This window comes from Bolinopsis microptera, chromosome 2, assembly GCF_026151205.1.
Source record: "Bolinopsis microptera isolate Bmic1 chromosome 2, MBARI_Bmic_1.0, whole genome shotgun sequence".
In the NCBI taxonomy this organism is placed as follows: Eukaryota; Metazoa; Ctenophora; class Tentaculata; order Lobata; family Bolinopsidae; genus Bolinopsis; species Bolinopsis microptera.
Window position 1 is genome coordinate 10,886,584 of NC_087073.1, and position 16,934 is coordinate 10,903,517.

Below are 16,934 nucleotides of genomic sequence, written 5' to 3' on the forward strand. Positions count from 1 at the left end.
AGTATGATAAAATAACTTTGTATTAATTTAGTACGTATAGTTATTTAAAGAAACGGAATTATTATATATTATAAATTCTTTAGAAACATTGCTAGAAAATTGTAGTGTAATGTACATTGTACAGGGTGGGTGACGTAATGTACAGGGTGGGTGACGTAATGATCTCTGGTAGAGAGTGGGGGTAATGGAGTAATGGGTATTAATAATAATATACTTTTGATTAGTAATAAGTATACGAAACTCATCACGATCAAAACCACTATGTAGTATGTACCTACTAGGGTTAGGTTTGGGGGGGGGGGGGTCCAGTGTGTATATTAGAGATAATACAGGGTGGGCCATAAGTCAGTGTGCAAACGTTTGAGCTTATTTCTCAGTCATTGAGTGCCCGATTGAGATCATTTTTTCTGCTATGACTTGCTATCAATTATCATCAGTCATCAGTTATTTGAGGAATATATCAAATCGAGTTATAATTATGTTAAGTTTTTAGATATTTTGAATGATTGGATTAAATAAAATTGTAATGCATTGTCTCAAGTCTCAAACGTTTCCACATTAATATATGTATTATCTATGCATTATATAGCGAGCTTTTATCAGATTCAATAATGAAACGGTTATCTTAAGAAGTGACTTTATAAAAGTAAGCTCAGTAGAAAAGCATAAAAACAGCTCATGAATTGCTGATAATGTATGCTAGCATTCGTTACGTCACTTCGAGTGCGTTTCACTCTAAAAAGGTCGGCAAAATATTAGCTAACAACTGATATAATGTAGCGGACCGATTTGAAGTTGGCTTCTCAAATTATTAAAAGCTATATCCTCTCTTCGATCTCAGCTGTCAACTTCAAGTGAGTTCACTACAAGAAGACATCAGTAACAGTTACTTTAAAGAAATGAGCTTCCATCAAATTGATCCAAAATGCACTTCAACAGTTCAACCTCGAAATAAATATCAGGACAATAGTTGCGTACTATTCTGTTCCCAGTTCAGTACTGAGCATCCAGCTGGCCCCTAACTATAACCCACTTGACAGTAGGTAGGTTCCTGGCCCTACAATACTGCACCAGGACCCTGTGGTGCTGCTGCAAAGTGTTATTCTCCCCCTGTATCCGCGCAGTAATGACCCTCTGTTGGCCGTGTTTTGTTATCTGAACCTTCGCAACTTTCCTGTTTCCAGAGTTGGGTTTCTTAGGTTTCCTCGTCTGGAGGTCCACTATAACACCCTCAATAAACCTGGGCAGGGCAGGTCGCCACTCTCGACCCTTTTTATTTACCAGCCACATAGGGCACTCAGCCTCAAAGTCTAATCTCTTATCAATCAGAATGTCTCTGTTACTCCTATGCCAGAAGCCCTTGTCCTCTTCCTCGCGCCACTCTGAAGTAAACACGTCTCCTTGCCTTCTCTTGCTGTACAAGATACCAAAGTCTTTATCTGCATTTAGAGAGGGGTAGTTTGAAAGAGAGTTGTGCTGTTCAGCATCATGGTTCAGCAGAGGAGTGGGGATGTAGGATGTAGGATAGGGGATGTAGGATTGGAGTATTGATGTTATCCTCCTTTCAGCAGCTGCATTCAATATTCGTAATGAGTTTTGTAATAAATTCCTTGCCATGTATATTACATATATGACCTGAAACATGAAATATTGTGTTAAAATTTGTTTAACCAACGAATGCACTCAAACATGGTATTAAATCAATAGTATTAATACTATTAATACTTTCAATACATTTTACAATCTTTAGAGACAATTTTCCTATTAGAGGATATGCGCAGTAGAAGTGAAACAACCCTCAAAGTTTACAATATTATGTTAGGTTTAGTAAATTAAATGAACAATTTGACTGCAAGTAGAGGTCTATGAATTGCTATTAAAAATGAAATTATGTAACAGACTATAGTAACTATAGTAACGCACGTGACTATCCTTTACGGCGTTCCATTTAGGTCCATAAAAGAGAATACGTTTATATTTAACGAGATTTCTAAATAATCGTACAGTTGTCAGATGAAGAGGGCGCCTGAAATTGTAATCCTCTTTTTAATAGCCATTACCTGCTACATTAGGTCTGCCTTGATATGAATACAGTAACTCGATCGGCTAGTTTAAAATTGGTTAATGATAAAGTTATGGCCCAGAGATTTTTCGACAATTACCAGGACTTGAAGGGGATGTATTCATAAGAAATTATTGTACTTAAATTTATGATCATGATTTGCTTCTATTTGGTAAATTTGGCACCCTGAACATAGGCTATTGGGCTAATCTCGAAAAAATTTGCCCAGAGATCAAAATCATGCTGACAGAAACTATGCTGACAGAAATTATGTATATTTAATTTTGAAGGAGCTGCAAAACTAATTTCCTGAGCCAAGATTACCGACCAATATCACGATCATGCAAAATTAATGCAGTTTTAACGTTTGGGAGGAGTATTAAATTTGGATTGCGTTACAGGTTAAAAAACAATAACGTTTTGCAAAGTTAGTTTAAAAGTATTTATGCCAAAATCAATGATCATATCCATCTATCCTATCCATGTATCAGATCAAGGCAGAATTGTAAATACAATTCAGTTAACTTTAAGTTCGGCATACGAAAATAACAAATAAGTAGGTCGCTAATAGAATTAATAATTCTACAGATTGTATTTAAATTAGAAATTATTGTAAGACTGAAAAAATTTTAGTAATCGTATTCTATTTTCAATTAATACGTCGTTACGGAAATTTGATCAAAAAGCCACCAAATAATAGTTTTTACTAACTTTGATCAATTCCTTCAATAGAAATATTCAAAAATCAATGATCTTAAACTAAAATATTATAATGTTTATTATATTATATATAAATACAAGGGATCACCTCTTTAGGTCACATTTTTATGGGTGAAGATCACACTTCAAAGATAGCCAATATCATGAATTTTTAATAGAGGGAGCCTGCCCTAATAAATATGAACATTAAAAGATTAATGCGGCAATTATTTAATCCCTAAGTAAGTTACATAGAGGTGAACTGGTGTTATGACATTTAATAGCTGCTCATCATAAGGTAATAGCACACAGGTACTAACATATATATTCATTACAAAAAGAACACTGAAGCTCAGTACAGATAGTAATTATTGACACAAACGTCTAAAAATGACTTAAATAACTTTTAAACCAGATATTTTAACTTTCCTCGATAAAATCTCTCCGATAATTATGTATCATACTACTTGTTAGCTTTAGTTCAGTTAACAATAAGATAAAACAAAGTCAATCCATAATAAAAGTATTGTTGTAATTTAATTGTTGTAAATAATAAAAGGTTCGGGCTCTACAAATTCCATTCCACACCACGTGCTATCTAATCGATAAATTTAGAAATTATAATAAGTTTCGCTTCTGTAGTGTATTTAAAACATTTAGAGAACTGATTCAAAGAATAAATTATTAAAGTTAATACCAAGTGAACAAAGGATAACTAAACAGCCCGTTGTAATATTTAATACATAATAACATATATCATCACTTGTATCATCTATTTAATTTTAAAACTACATCACCAGTTATACCAATTTACCCTACTTAGTAAAGAAATTTGATCTCTAAAAACTACAAAGATATTGTTTGTGAACCATAGGTTAATGTAAACTAATCCCACTAATTGACAAACCCAAAGGTGAGCTTATTAGTTTTTATCCAAAAATCTTTTGAAAATTGCACAGAATATCATTATTTAATATGCTGCAGAAGAACAAAACATTGAAATTACATTTATAACGTATATATTAATTATACAATATACATGTTAATTTTAGTACTACTAAATACTAATCGCGAATCTCATAAAACGATTAAATTTAAAACTATGATAAAGAATAAATTCAAAACTATGATAGAGATTCAAAGTAAGCGCTCAAAAACATTGCTTTAGAACAGTGCAGGAATTACTATTATATTGTACAATAAATTTGTGTTTAGTTATTTCAACTTTAAATCAGCCTATTTAATAACATAAGAATGCAATGTAATATATATAAATTAGGAAAAGATTTTAATTTCAGTGTTGAATGATAACCTTCAACGGTACAAAACTTGAAAAATGAATCCAAACGGAATATGAGTTCATATTAAAATCCTCTGAATATAAAAGAAATATTCCAGATAATAAATAAACATTAGGTAGCAACAAATTCTGGAAAAATAAAAATGTGTAACCTCCCAAATCAGCAAGACCGTTGCAAATGCTTGCAGTCAAATACTTTAACAACATCACAATTAACTATTTCAGCGTCAGAGACTTCCAACTCGAACACTGATATGCTATTGTTGCCAATACCACAGTGCGCCAGGTTCAGTCCCAGGGGTCGGGACGAGAATTGCAGCAGGTGTTTTGTTATCACTCGTATCATACCTCCGTGGGTGACTATGAGGGCGTTGTTTTCTGGTGTACTGTCCTTGAAATTCTTAATCATTTCATAAAGAAATTCACTCCATCTGATGAGATGTATAGTTTTTTAAAAAGAAACATGTTTTCATTTTGGGGGCATGTTCAGATCAACAATTATTAGCTTGACCTCTGTAAATGATTAAAAACAGTATATTTTCATGACATTTATTTTTGACCAATGATGAAAGCAAGCTTCTAAATTCGGGATAGCCTGTGGCAGGCAACGCCCGATTTTAATGCTTCTACAGACCTACACAAGTGCAAGTAAGTAGGTAAATATTTCATGCTAGGCATGTGGCACCCATTACGGTAACCATCCATTGAGTTTTTGCCAAACTAAAAACAATTCATTCAATAAATAAGTTAAAATAATTCCATTTTATAAAACCTTTTCTGTAATTTATCATCCGTCTCGACACCAGGAAGATGGTGGTATTCAGTAGACTCCCCATTATTGCACTTGGTTGCATTCTTGTACTCTTTCCAGGGTTTCCCTGACCAGGACCCATAATCACGCTCCCGCAACCTCTTGTCAAACTTGTCTGGAGTTTTGTAGCCGATTTGACAGAGAGTGTCTTGAGCCCTCCCCAGATCACTGCTGAATACCTGGTCGTTGGAAATTCTATTAAAAAAGCAGCTAAACCAAGGCCAAGGTTATTCAATTGTCTTTCATCGACAGATTCAGCAGATTCTATTTAACATAGGTTTAGACCTGGTGAAAAATATGGTTTTCATTGCAATTAATCTTACCACACTGAAATTTATTTCTTGTAGAGCTTTCCCTGTGTTTGCTGAACTTTGGACTCCTAGAGCAGTGAGAGGAGAATCTTGATGTCCTTGAAGAACACCTCTAGCATTAGCATGTGTTTGGCCATGACGCACAACATATAAACTAACTTTCATCACTGGAGTAATTATTCATCATAATATAGCATACTGCAGTAAATTGTGAGAATTTTGCTTTAGTACTGTAGTACAGAGAATGGGATGTGGCTATGGTATACCTAGATGGTGGTTAATTAACTGATGCTTAATCAATCGTTTGTGACTTTTTGCGGATTTGAATTTTAATACAGATTTAGAAAAAAAGTTGCAGGAAGGTTACAAACATTGTTCAATAATTGCTCTAAAAATAATTTATTGTGACGATAAAACGTGTATAAATAGTATTAAGCTAGAAACATAACAACACAAAAAATATGGAAAGAAGTCAATCTCAGATCAAATGACTGCAGTCGAAAAGCTTCAATACTTTACAGTTTTGTATTGTTTTATCACTTATTTCTAATTCAAAATGTGACACACAATTGTAGCCTATTGGACAATTAGTTGATTGTACATTATGAGCATCATAACTGGAGTTTTCAAGTAGAAGACAAACAAGTGCTCTTATCGTTCCTTTATGAGATACAATGAGAACATTCTCATTATAGGGACTCTTTTCATGCATATTCACTAGATCAGCCAAGAAGTCTTTTAGCCTGAAAAACAAGTATAATTGATTGTGTACATGTATTATGCAACAGTATCAGTATATCAATCAACGGTACCAAGAGCAAACTAATATTGTCTATTTCCTTTGAACAGTTTCGGGAAAAAGAATGAATCACTAAACACTTGAGGCAGAGTTGAATCTTAACAAAAATGAAGGTATTTTCAAAGTCGAATAAAAAGATTCTGAAGGTTAATTTCAAAATTTTTGAATATATCCTGAAAGTTTCAGGATGATTACTCAAAAAATGTAGGAAAAGATAGATTTTTTGACATGATTTTCAGGGCACGATTTTAGACCCTGTCTTGGTGGTTCACCTTATGTTCATTTCTTCATTGGATTCAACTCCAGGCAAATCATGCAGAAAAATACCATCTTTCATATCTTTGCTGGCATCAATATATTCTGACCAAAGTTTCCCAGACCAAACTCCAAAATCACGCTCTCTCAAGCGCTTATCAAAGGTTGCACTAGTATAGCCGATGTTAAGAAGAGTGTCTTTTGTCCTACCAAGGTCACTACAGTGTATCTAAAAAGTATAATTTATGTAATTTTAGTATTGTGATCCACAACCTCACAATTTCAAGAAAATTATATGTTGACTTTCCTGAAATTTTGGCTGAAGGACTGCATCAACAATAATGTATACTATTATGCAGTGTGAAAATTTCTCATCTGTACAAAATACCTTTTTTACTCACCAATTAATGATTTTGACTCCAAAAGGAAGCAGTGGTGAGCACTTGCTGTTATTTGGGACAACTTATTGGTTTGAGAGGCAGGATTCATTTTAAGTTAAATTATTATGATGAGAAGCTTTACCTTGTTAAAAGATGTCCTATTCAACAACTGTCCAGTCCTGACAGAGTTATCTACCCCCATCTCAGTAAGAGGAAAATCTTGATGGCCTGCAATAAGCCGTTCAACATTGGCAAGGGTTTGTCCATGTCTCACAATGTATATGTGCATGTTGTGCACTCAACACCTTAACTATAAGCAAAATAATTATCATGGCGGACTTTGGGGAAAACAAAAACCTGCAGTAGATCCGAGTTTTTGGTAAGATTCCAGGGTTTTGGTTTTTGGAGTCCCAAATTGTTTAAAAATGGATGGATGAGGCCTCAAATCTAAAGATGAGGTATTTTTGATAATTGCACGAATATACTTACCCTTTAGTTCTATGTAATGGGCAAATAATACAGTGAAAAAAATGTGAGCAAATTTTATTTGAGAAATAAAATTGTATAAAGTAAAGTAAAGTAAAGTAAAATTTATGACATCACATCATCACACATGTCTACAAAATATCATCGCACTATGTGAAAAAATATATAATAAATATTTCCCCACCAACATTAATTGATTTATGTGAGTTACTAAAATGACCATATATCTTTTCTCATACATACAACCACTGCACTCCACAAACACACTAGTACCGAGCAATCGCACTGTAAAACATGCTCACGATACACTCAAAATTGGAAATATTCAACGGCTTGTATATGAAACTCACACTTACACTCAGTGTTTTTTTTTTTTTTTTTTTTTTTTTTTTGATAATAAGAGAAGGAAGCAACTCACGGTATCACTCTCAGAAGAGACATGTTTCATCATTTACCGGAATTGCAACCAAATATACACAATAAGGTTTGGTACTTTATCCGTACATCCCCTTTAATAGCTACAATAAATTGTCTATAAAATTTACATTAACAAACTTAAGAGACCTCAAAGCTCGTCTTCTGAGGAATGAGATTGAAGGATACGTCATCCAGTCCAAGGTGCTGGGCTTTTTGTCTTCCTCTGATTCCCCTGAGTGCTATGAGTGTGCTTCGTAGCAGATCAAACCTGAATCGTGTTCTGATGTGATTTTTGACCTGGCTCTTAGCTTCTTTATTGTGGTCAGCTATCCTTTCAGAAATACGATCTACAAACACAGTGCAGAGTGGGCCCATACCTCCAGATGTTGTAAAAACTAGTGGGACAAAGGACCCTTTCTCTGACTGAAGTACTCTCTCCTCATATAGATCTTTCTTCTCTTTCTCATGGGCACTGTAGATTTTATCTAGTGGCTTAAATGTATTGGAGTCGCAATTAGGATGAGTGACCCTGATGTCAAAGAATGTTCTTTCGAATGGTGCATACAGTCCAACAGCTGCTACGTCCAGACGGGCTTCATCCTGGGTGTTGGTCTTCCTGGAGAATGAAGTTGGTTGGACAGGTAGGAGTGCAGGTTCTATCCTTACATCCTTACACTTTGCTTCTTGAAGGAAGAAAGCTGCAGTGTCTCTAATGGCATTGTGGCGCTCAGTGTACACCCATTGTTAACTAGTATTACACACTGGTAAACTCTACGTAACGCGCGAAAATAATAATTCTATGGCGTTTTCATTGTCACATCTCACGTCGACGGGATTAAACGCGCGCGCGTAACATCTTATCTTACTGCTATCTCAACGAATAAACACACAACGACTTTGACAATTGACCGACGACTTAACGATTGTGAGTTATGACGGACTTAACTGTATGGGTCAACTACTAAAACTGCATTGTATACTATCTTAATCATTATACTGGACATGAGATGACGAAGTATCTTAAGCAGCACTTTATACCTCCACTTAGAACTTGATTAGTCACGAACAATAGAATCATTATAAATCAATACAATAAAACATCTTGATCAATAAATGCCTAGCAGCACCAGACAGCGGCCGTGTACCTTTTTCGACTCCACGGAGTCCCTGATGGACTTTTGTTTACTTTTGTTAATAATTTGACCGCAACCTTTCTTTCTCGAAACACAAATCCTACTGTACTTCATTACAGTATTAAGATAATATAAAGCAAATCATGTGAATATATGACTACGAAATAGATCTATAGATTTGTCCATAATATTTAATACCGTATTGATGGTTTTGAATTTTGTATATTGAATTTTAATGTGAAGCGTTTACTCTCCCCCCTCGGCAATTAATTAGAAAGTTAGATTAATGACAATAATTGCCAAATGACGTAGTAGATATAGATGTTCATTGTTGTAGAGTGATTTCAAGAGTAGTGGTCCACAGGGGTCCGAAAAAGCCGTACAGGCACTTGGGTCCTTATCCTTGTCACTAGTCCCAATTGGATTCACTTTACACAAAAGATGAACGTTTACAATTTAGACGTACACATTGACACGATATTTATCAGAAAGCAAACAGTATAAACAATAAAATAATACGTGCGTGCGCGGCTTGAGCCGCGCCGCATAACAATTTATGCGTTTAGGGGCTGGAGTACGCGTGTTTACAGATTAATGAATTGTTGCATTGTAAATATTTAAAGTTGACGATATATTATGATTTAATAGTAAATTTTTCAAAGCTGGCTTTGGACTTAGGTAAAATTATTGTAGCGCGATGCACTACTGGGTCGCGCGCGCGCATCCAATAATGCTTCTCGCAACCACAGATCGGCGAGATGCGAAGGATTGACATCGTGAATCAAGTAAAATTATAACTTATTTATTTTAAAGAAAAAACCACGGATAGTTTTAAATTTACATAGTCGTATAACTATAACCAAGTTAATCCTGTTTTCAAGAATGCGCGGCTTTGGCGGCCAGTTATTGACTTGTACATAAAATTGAATTTTAAATAGAAATGTGAATGTATTAAAATTTAAAACTTTCAAAACGGAGGCTCATAAATATTATTATATTATGATTGTAAAATAAAGGATAAAATTTTAAATTTGTTTCACTAAAAAAAATTTGTTTCACTTCATCAAATACAACATTTAAAAAACAATTTTATCAAAAACATTATCCTATTTTAAAAACTTTCCAGTGGAATAAAAATTTATAAAACGCTTCTTTGCCACATAAGGATGGAACCAAAGATAATTGTTATGTTTCTCTTTATTACTGACATGGGTGACCTGTTTGATGGGCAAATAATTTGCACACAGTAATCGATACGTGTATTGGTGGTGTTGGGCAGGTTCAGGACTGCAGCCACTTGAGTTTAGATTAGGATACACAAACACAAACAGAAACGTGGTTGCGGGACAACAAAATGCAATTATAATATTGATTACGATCACACCGACTATAATATTTTAGTGAGAAAAATTTAAGTGAGCACAATCGATCAAAAGTTGTTCAGCTAAAATATTTGAGTGAATCAAAAAGAGGGTGCTAAAAATTCGAACAATTTTATTCGAGTGAAAAATTTAAGTGAAAATTAAATATAAAATTATTTAGACAATATACACATAATTGTTTTGTAGCGCGATGCACTACTGGGTCGCGCCGCGCATCAAATAATTCTTCTCGCAACCACAGATCGGCAACCGCAGATCGGCGAGATGCGAAGGATTGACATCGTGAATCAAATAATTGTTACAATGACCCTATATAAAAACAACCTTTCAAAAAAATCAATATTGAATATATTCCCTATCTCAAATATTTAAGTGAAAATTTGCCCATGGAACTATATATATAATATAAGCAATAAGAGGGTAAGCAATTTAACTGTATCGAAGACAAGATCGAAGTTGTAGCGTGATGCTTGCTCTAACCAGAGCCCTCTCGCTTGCAGTATCACGCGACCGCCGAATATATATTCTAATTGTGAAACAAGCGCGTCACGCAGTACGCGTATACACATGGCTATACTATGTGAAGTACACATAGCCATGTGTCTACGCGTACTGCGTGACGCCTAGGGAAGCCGCGCGGCGGGTCATACAACGTATGACAAGACGGACATTGGTGGACAAAAATGGACATTGGTGGACATTACCGGACATTGGTGGACTTTAGCGGACAAACATTTTGAGAATTTGTGGCAACTTCTATGTTCTATGTATTATAATTTTGTACAAAGCTAACGATAGGCCGTGCGACATCGACCGTAAGACGCGCGCGCTGACCATTGAATGGTATTTTAATTTTAGCTCGTATTTTGGCAAGCCTATTATTTTGAAAACAATCAAAAAGTTATGATACTTTTCATATAACAATTTTGTCGAAATTTGGTCAGCTTACGTAAACACTTATGTTCATTGTTCTACTGAACTTAAATTAGTTTGACATTTGAGCAATTTCGATGGCCAGAATTTGAGTTATCAACGAATTTATACATATTTTGTCATTTTTAGACCTCTTAATCAAGACCAATCCCTCCCAACTAATTTAGGTTCGGTAGTTGTAGCGCGATGCGTTACTGTGCCGCGCCGCGCACTCAATAAGGATTCTCACAGCGAGATCGGCGAGATGCGCTACTGTGCCGCGCCGAGCTGCCATGAATTGACATCGTCAATTAAGTTCGGTAGGCTAATATGATTGGAAGGTTCTGACAAATTTTTCAGCACGATTCATGTACGTTCATAAACCGAAGATTTAACAAAATAATACGACAAAAATCAACGAATTTGGTCAAATTACGCGACTTTTACACCTAATTTTGCTGGCTAAAGCCGCGCACCATCAAATATGGTACCTAGGCGAAACTCACTGATCATTCCAAAAAGGTATGACAAATTTAGTACTGTGAAAATTTGTACAGTCTCTAGAAAACAATGGTACAAAAATTTTGAAAATCCGAGCAAGTTCATTTTTATTGTGCACCCCCTACTAACGACTTATTAATCACACTAAAGCTATTAATAGCTTTAACTGATGAGGAGGACTGAGGACGAGAAGGAGGCTAGTAGAAGGAGGACTGAGGAGGGGAGGAGGAAGAGGACTGGGCCGGGAGGATCAGGAAGACCCAGGAGGAGGAGAAGGAGGAGGACCCAGGAGGAGGACCCAGGAGGAGGAGGAGGACTCAGGAGGATGACTCAGGAGGAGGAGGACTCAGGAGGAGGACTCAGGAGGACTGAGAAGGAGGAGGACTGAAGAGTACTGAGGAGGATGGCTGAAGAGGATGGCTGAGGAGGATGGCTGAGGAGGATGGCTGAGGAGGATGACTGAGGAGGATGACTGAGGAGGATGACCGAGAGGGAGAAGGAGGATCAGGAAGAATCAGGAGGAGGACCCAGGAGGAGGAGGACCCAGGAGGAGGACCTAGGAGGAGGAGGAGGAGAACTGAGGAGGATGACTGAGGAGGAGGAGGACTGAGGAGGAGGACTGAGGAGGACTGAGAAGGAGGAGGACTGAGGAGTACTGAGGAGGATGGCTGAGGAGGATGGCTGAGGAGGATGACTGAGAGGGAGGAGGAGGAAGAGGAGGAAGAGGACTGAGGAGGATGAGGAGAAGGACTGAAGAGGAGAATGAGGAGGAGGAGGACCCAGGAGGAGGAGGACCCAGGAAAAGGCCCCAGGAGGAGGAGGAGGACTGGGGAGGAGGAGGACTGTTGAGGACTGATGAGGAGGACTGAGGACGAGGAGGAGGAGTAGGAGGAGGACTGAGGAGGGGAGGAGAAAGAGGACTGGGGAGGATCAGGAAGACTCAGGAGGAGGACCCAGGAGGAGGACTTAAGAGAAATGAGAAGGAGGACTGAGAAGAACTGAAGAGGAGGAGGAGGAGGACTGAATAGGAGGAGGAGAAGGAGGAGGAGGACTGGTAGAGGACTGAGGAGGAGGAGGACTGATGAGAAGGATGAGGAGGAGGACTGAGGAGGAGGACTGAGGACTGAGGAGGAAGAGGAGGAGGATGAAGAGGAGGAGGAAGAGGAGGAGGATGAAGAGGAGGAGGAGGACTGAGGAGGAGGACTGAGGAGGAGGACTGAGGAGGACTGAGGAGGATGGCTGAGAGGGAGGAGGAGGAGGAGGAGGAGGAGGAGGAGGAGGAGGACTCAGGAGGAGGAGGACTCAGGAGGAGGAGGAGGAGGAGGAGGAGGAGGAAGAGGAGGAGGAGGAGGAGGAGGAGGAGGAGGAGGAGGAGGAGGAGGAGGAGGACTCAGGAGGAGGAGGAGGAGGAGGAGGAGGAGGAGGAGGAGGAGGAGGAGGAGGAGGAGGAGGAGGAGGAGGAGGAGGAGGAGGAGGAGGAGGAGGAGGAGGAGGAGGAGGAGGAGGAGGAGGAGGAGGAGGAGGAGGAGGAGGAGGAGGAGGAGGAGGAGGAGGAGGAGGAGGAGGAGGAGGAGGAGGAGGAGGAGGAGGAGGAGGAGGAGGAGGAGGAGGAGGAGGAGGAGGAGGAGGAGGAGGAGGAGGAGGACTCAGGAGGAGGAGGAGGAGGACTGAGGAGGACTGAGAAGGAGGAGGAGGACTAAATAGGAGAAGGAGGAGGGGGACTGGGGGAGGACTGAGGAGGAGGATGGAGGACTGAGGAGAAGGATGAGGAGGATGACTGAGGAGAACTGAGGACTGAGGAGGAAGAGGAGGATGATGAAGAGGAGGAGGAGGACCCAGGAGGAGGACTCAGGAGGAGGAGGAGGAGGAGGACTGGGGAGGAGGAGGACTGTTGATGACTGATGAGGAGGACTGAGGACGAGGAGGAGGAGTAGGAGGAGGACTGAGGAGGGGAGGAGGAAGAAGACTGAGGAAGATCAGGAAGACTCAGGAGGAGGAGGAGGAAGAGTAGGAGGAGGAAGCATCTAAATGTTATTCCCATTTTTGTCCGTTTTTGTCCATTTTTGTCGGACAAAAAACATGATTCCCCATATAACAGCAAAAATTGAACATTTTATTTAGCAATTTAATTTTAGGTGTCCATTAATGTCCGCTAATGTCCGCCAAAGTCCGTATATGTCCGTCTATGTCCGCCAAAGTCCGTCTATGTCCGTCTATGTCCGCCTATGTCCGCCTATGTCCGCCTATGTCCGCCTATGTCCTGTCCTGTCCTGTCCAGTCCTTTTTGGATTCTATGAGACGTGACACCCCCCCCCCACCATTACGCTGGAGGCTTACAATGACCCTTTTTGAACCCCATGCATGGCAGTGCTAGTTTTATTATTGAGAGAGGATGAGGAGGAGGACTGAGGAGGAGGACTGAGGACTGAGGAGGAAGAGGAGGAGGATGAAGAGGAGGAGGAAGAGGAGGAGGATGAAGAGGAGGAGGAGGACTGAGGAGGAGGACTGAGGAGGAGGATTGAGGAGGACTGAGGAGGATGGCTGAGAGGGAGGAGGAGGAGGAGGAGGAGGAGGAGGAGGAGGAGGACTCAGGAGGAGGGGGACTCAGGAGGAGGAGGAGGAGGAGGAGGAGGAGGAGGAGGAGGAGGAGGAGGAGGAGGAGGAGGAGGAGGAGGAGGAGGAGGAGGAGGAGGAGGAGGAGGAGGAGGAGGAGGAGGAGGAGGAGGAGGAGGAGGAGGAGGAGGAGGAGGAGGAGGAGGAGGAGGAGGAGGAGGAGGAGGAGGAGGAGGAGGAGGAGGAGGAGGAGGAGGAGGAGGAGGAGGAGGAGGAGGAGGAGGAGGAGGAGGAGGAGGAGGAGGAGGAGGAGGAGGAGGAGGAGGAGGAGGAGGAGGAGGAGGAGGAGGAGGAGGAGGAGGAGGACTCAGGAGGAGGAGGAGGAGGACTGAGGAGGACTGAGAAGGAGGAGGAGGACTAAATAGGAGAAGGAGGAGGGGGACTGGGGGAGGACTGAGGAGGAGGATGGAGGACTGAGGAGAAGGATGAGGAGGATGACTGAGGAGAACTGAGGACTGAGGAGGAAGAGGAGGATGATGAAGAGGAGGAGGAGGACCCAGGAGGAGGACTCAGGAGGAGGAGGAGGAGGAGGACTGGGGAGGAGGAGGACTGTTGATGACTGATGAGGAGGACTGAGGACGAGGAGGAGGAGTAGGAGGAGGACTGAGGAGGGGAGGAGGAAGAAGACTGAGGAAGATCAGGAAGACTCAGGAGGAGGAGGAGGAAGAGTAGGAGGAGGAAGCATCTAAATGTTATTCCCATTTTTGTCCGTTTTTGTCCATTTTTGTCGGACAAAAAACATGATTCCCCATATAACAGCAAAAATTGAACATTTTATTTAGCAATTTAATTTTAGGTGTCCATTAATGTCCGCTAATGTCCGCCAAAGTCCGTATATGTCCGTCTATGTCCGCCAAAGTCCGTCTATGTCCGTCTATGTCCGCCTATGTCCGCCTATGTCCGCCTATGTCCGCCTATGTCCTGTCCTGTCCTGTCCAGTCCTTTTTGGATTCTATGAGACGTGACACCCCCCCCCACCATTACGCTGGAGGCTTACAATGACCCTTTTTGAACCCCATGCATGGCAGTGCTAGTTTTATTATTGATTATGGTACAAATTGTTAATCGAAGTTATGAAAACGATCAGGTCACTCCTGTTTTACACTATCAACAGCTACTTAAAACAACCTAGATTGTACAACTCACTTTGAAGATTAAACTGTTAAGTGATGAGTGATTGGGCTCATTAAACATTTTAGTAGCGGAGACATGAGGATCAGCTTCTTGAGGTTCTAATAGTTCATTCAGACAAGAAATTTTACTTTATCAAATTTAGTCGTTCAAGCTGCCTGAGTTCAGAAAGTTTGCCCAGGTATTCTTGTCACGCTGCATTTTGCCTGCCATTATGCATAATTGAATTATATATATATTACATATATTGGTATGCGAAGCTTGGTTTTCATAATGCAGCGATTTCATTGGACGAAAGCAACTGCTGGCGGCGTTTGACTACAAATGGCAATGTTTCAGCTCCCCCTGTGGATTATGACTACGTGATCCGAGAAGCAGTATTATAAATTATATTATTTACGAGCATTACTGGGTGGCGCTCAGCCTGTCATTCCGTCATTTATATGTTTATGAACACAATAGCCTGGGGTCCCCAGGTAAATACGAGCACACATTGATTGATGATGTCAACCCTTCCAGATCGTTGCTCTGCAACGATCTAGTAAAATTAAAATGATAGTTTGCGCGAAGCGGCGAGGCCTCCAACAGCACACACTGAGCTAATAAGCACACTTTGAATCAAGAAAATAAGCTTTGTCACACGCACGAGTGCGCGGCTCCCCTGTATTTGCTCTATCCAGAGCCCTTGCGCTTGCAGTAGCGCGCGCACGCCTCACGGCGGTAAAAAGGAGGGAGAAGTGCTGCCCACTGCGAGCTGATCATTCGCGAGGTGAAAATGAGCGCTGGGGACGATCTCTCTGAAATTTTACCTGTTGGTTCAGTGGACGATTTTAGCCACAGCGCCTTAAATTTAGCACGATCGTCCATAATCACACAAAGTTACAGCTAATTTAGTGATGTAAACACTCGTCGCAATATACTGGAATTGAATCGAGCGCGTTACTATGGTTACTGCGCGTTGATATGGTTACTAGATTTAGATTAGATTCATCGTTTTAGCGCGCGTAGCATGTAGCATTATTACAATTCTATCATATTGTCATATTATTATTAGATGCACGAGTTTAGCTGCATTTTACATTTAATTTCAGGAATCTGCAAGATTTGTAATCGATTAGATAATATTTAATTTCGTTCTTCATTCCTTGCTTGGCGGTCCTCATTTATGTATGTATTTTACCTGGGAGCGGGAACTCCAGGCTACGCTTTTCATTAACCGGGATGTAATTTTCATAAACCGATTAGAGTTTAGTCAGTATGACATGCTGATCGCCGCCAGACAGTTGAAAATTTGTTTCATACACATAAAATTGATTACTGGGCCGCGCTCAGCCTGTCATTCCGCCAAATCTATATTCGTTATTTATGAACATAATAGCCTGGGGTCCTCAGGTAAAAAATTGATTGTGTCATATCTGAGTTCTTGGCTGTATTTCGAAACCTCAGTCAGTTGTGGGTTTTTACCGGCCTAAATAAAAAGTCAAGTTTACAGGACATTTCTGGGGAACCTTACTATGTGTTTTACTTAACAAGATCAAAGATGCGAAGGTGAGGAAAAGGAAGCGTGCATTCGAGAGCGTATCATTTTGTACATTATAAATATATTACCCCGATCTGAAGCAGGAGGTGACCGGGATTGGCAATTTTGAGTTATCCCGGTCCCGGTCAACCGGGTCAGGTCACATTTTTCATCCCGGTCGCGGTCAAATGCTGATTTATGATCCCGGTCAATTCAGGATTCT

General features: G+C 40.1%; 1 protein-coding gene and 2 long non-coding RNA genes across 3 annotated transcripts in view; all 3 read right to left on the minus strand.

The window, feature by feature from the left end:
• LOC134826503 (ubiquitin-conjugating enzyme E2 G1-like) overlaps window positions 1–16,934 on the minus strand; it is a 77,302-nt gene that overhangs the window by 8,731 nt on the left and 51,637 nt on the right. The window lies entirely within an intron of this gene.
• On the minus strand, window positions 2,881–5,352 carry LOC134811435 (uncharacterized). The gene is made up of 3 exons (XR_010159804.1): window positions 5,196–5,352; window positions 4,834–5,051; window positions 2,881–4,492 (listed from the first exon to the last, which is right to left on the minus strand). It is a non-coding gene; the product is annotated as an uncharacterized LOC134811435 (long non-coding RNA).
• On the minus strand, window positions 5,536–6,396 carry LOC134811706 (uncharacterized). Its single transcript, XR_010159843.1, has 2 exons — window positions 6,255–6,396; window positions 5,536–5,926 (listed from the first exon to the last, which is right to left on the minus strand). It is a non-coding gene; the product is annotated as an uncharacterized LOC134811706 (long non-coding RNA).